Source organism: Chrysochloris asiatica, unplaced genomic scaffold, assembly GCF_000296735.1.
Source record: "Chrysochloris asiatica unplaced genomic scaffold, ChrAsi1.0 scaffold00158, whole genome shotgun sequence".
In the NCBI taxonomy this organism is placed as follows: domain Eukaryota; kingdom Metazoa; phylum Chordata; class Mammalia; order Afrosoricida; family Chrysochloridae; genus Chrysochloris; species Chrysochloris asiatica.
Window position 1 is genome coordinate 7488715 of NW_006408676.1, and position 3306 is coordinate 7492020.

The 3306-nt window shown below is 39.0% G+C and overlaps 1 protein-coding gene across 1 annotated transcript in view; it reads right to left on the reverse strand.

The window, feature by feature from the left end:
- LOC102817697 (olfactory receptor 8D2-like) overlaps positions 1-3306 on the reverse strand; it is a 6986-nt gene that overhangs the window by 2828 nt on the left and 852 nt on the right. The window lies entirely within an intron of this gene.

The following is a 3306-nucleotide window of genomic DNA, read 5'->3' on the forward strand; positions in this document are numbered from 1 at the left end:
CTTCATCAGTAAATATTTTAAGTCCTCTTCACTTTCAGCAAGCAAAGTTGTATCATCTGCATATCGCAGGTTGTTAATGAGTCTTCCTCCAATCCTGACGTTTTTCTTCATAGAACCCAGCTTCTCGTATTATTTGCTCAGCATACAGGTTGAATAAGTAGCAAACTAGTAAAGATAAATAATAACCTAAAAATGAAATAACAGCATCACCTCTCCAAAGAAAAAAACAGAATTATATCCAGGAGGAGACTGATGAGAAAGCTGTATTGCTAAGGACGTATTCAACAAATAGGTAGGAGGAAGTCATAGCTCAGTAGTCAAGAGGACTGAATTTGAAGTTGAGTTTCTCCTCACTCCTTGGTTGTCATTCTTTACCTAGAGGAGTGTGGTGGCAATCACCCTCAGACCACAGAAGTAAGCAAGATATTCCATCTGGAGGTACAAGGCCATAGTACCAAAGTTAAACCAAACCTGTCAAAACAGGAAGTCATATATTTGGAAACAAATTGCAAGCACCTCTTACTTAAAACATTTGATAACTCAATTATAGCTATGTAGCATATTTACTTTTTTTTCAAATTTGTTATATACAACTGATACAGAGGTGAAGCAAGATGGGAAAGTGAGAGAAGATTCCGATTTACTTCCTTTGTAACTAAAACACTGGACAACAAATATAAAGAAGCACAGGCTGAGAGCTCAGAATTTTGGATGGCAGCTGAGGTATTAGAGAGTTTGGGTAGGTCCAGAAGCTCAAGATAGGAGAACTGGGATGGCATAGAAGCTGGGAGGACCTACCTGCTAATATTGGGAGTACTCACTTATTGCAGCTTTTATGGGATGTGAGTGCATAACATCTGGTTGTGGAGTAATTTGTCCCCCAACAAATGTGTCAACTTGAATAGATCATGATTCTCAGTGATTTGGCAGTTATATAATGATGTAATGTGGCAGTTATGTGACGATCCCCCACAATGTGATCTGATGTGATAAATCAAGAAGAGGATTAAGAGTAAGATGTAACACCCTTAGTCCCATTTCAGCCCTTATGTGGGTGATATAAGTGAAGTTTCCCTGGCATGTGGCCTACAACATCTTCAAAGAAAAGAAGAAGTAAGTGAAGATCAGAGGAACCAAGAAAGAAAAGCCAGAGGGGACTGTGTCATTTGGATCTTGGATCCCTGAACCTCCTAGATCCAAGATTGATGACAGGACACATGGAGATCTCCAAGGAATGCTAGGTCTACAAATGCTGAAAGGAGGCATGAGCCTTTCTCAAGAGTCAGTGCTATGAATTAAGACTTCTAGCCTCCTATACTGTGAGAGAATAATTACAAGCTTGCTAAAGCCATTCATTGTCTTTGGTATTTCTGTTATAGCAGCACAGTATAACTAAGATTCACCACAAAAAGAAATACAGAAAAGACATTAATCTGAGGAAGTTGTAGTCAATTATTTTAAAAAAGCCATGGGAATTCATAGGACATGCAACTGGGAGGGGCCAAAGGGAGACTGTGGCCCTGAAAGAGAATGCTAACCAATCTTGCTGAAGCCCAAGAGTGATGGGTACAAAGACTAGGAAGATTAGCAAGGGCAATAGGACAAAAGGAATATTTCAGAGAGAAAATGGCCCACAGTAGGAAACCCTAAGAAAGGATGAACAGGAGCACCCCTGAGGAAAAACCGAGAGACCCCTCTATCTTGGCCATAGGAAAATTGAGTCACTCCTATGTTAGCTAGCATCTGCAAACAAGTAAACCCCACTTTCTGCTCATGCTTATTAAGTCTCATGCTTATATTAAATCAAATATCCAGAATTCCTGATTCAGCACAGAAAAAAACAAAATACGAGTGGCCTCTAGTACTTCACAGGAGAACATGCTGAGCCTGCTTCCACTACTTTGATTCGGAGTCATAGCTTGACTCTAAGTCTGAGTAGAGTTGTCCTGTGAAGTTCCCAGGGCTGAAAGTCTTCACAGACTCATATCTTAGTCCCCCAGAGAGGTTGGTACATATCGGCTCCAGTCTTTCAATTGGCAACCAGGCACTCTGTCCTTCTGTTCCCACAATAAGCAAAAACAAAAACAAAAACAAAACCCTAGTTCAACAAAAAGCAAAACAAAACAGTAAAACACACAGCATTACAAGAAAGGTACCAACTGAAAACAAAATATAAAGAGAAAGTTTATCCTACAGATACCAGAAAGATGCAAAGAATTGACAATTTGCAGACAGACCACAGTGTTAAGATATTTAAAGAAAGCAAAAATCACACAGAAAAGAAACTAGTAACTATACAAACCCAATTAAAGACACAAAATAATAAATTCCACACCATACCCTAATAAAATTCTTTAAAGACAAAGACAAGGGGAGAATTATGAAAGCATAAACTGAGCAAGGCAATATAACATACCAAGGGCCTTTCATAACAATCAGTGTGAATTTTTCTCCAGAAACTCTGGAGACCAGAACACAATGGAGTGATATATATGAAATACTGAAAGAAAACAATTACCAATAAAGAATTCCTTACCAGCAAAGTTGTCATTTAAAAATACAAGAGAGAAATCAAGATATTCCCAAACAAAAGAAGCTCTGGGAATTTGCCACCACCAGACCAACTATGCAAGTATTACTCAAGGGAGTATTACAAATAGAAAGGTATTATTATTGGTGTTAAGTGTTGTCAAGTTGGTTCCTACTCATAGCGACCATGTATAGGTTTTCTGAGGAGTAGCAGCTGGTGGGTTTGAATCCCTGACCTTGTGGTTCAAACTGACCTTGTGGTCCAGTGCTTTTCCTACGGCACCACACCATGATGGTTAAATAATTAATGATTTCTATAGTTATTGTTAAGTTCCATGGAGTCAGTTCCAGCTCATAGTGATCCTTATAGAGTTTCTGAGGTTAAATGTTTTGGGGAGCAAAAGCCTCATCTTTCTCCTGTGGAGTGTCTGGTGTGCTCAAACAGCTGACCTTGTGGTTCACAGTCTACTGCTTATCGTATAGAGCCACCATGGGTTTGCTCATTTGTATACATGGAGGAAAAAAAATAAAACATAAAAGAGAGTAAGATCTCAAAAAAATGTAGCACATCATAAGGATCAAATATGTGATGTTTCCAGGGAATAAAATCAATAATAAAACCCCACAAACAAGACAACATCAAGTTAGTGCAGAAAAGTAAATGTATCAAATATAGGTTGTATATTGATGGTCCTCTGGTAGCGTAGTGGTTACGAATCGGGCTGCTAACCTCAAGGTTGGCGGTTCGAAACTACCAGCGGTTCCGTGAGAGAAAGA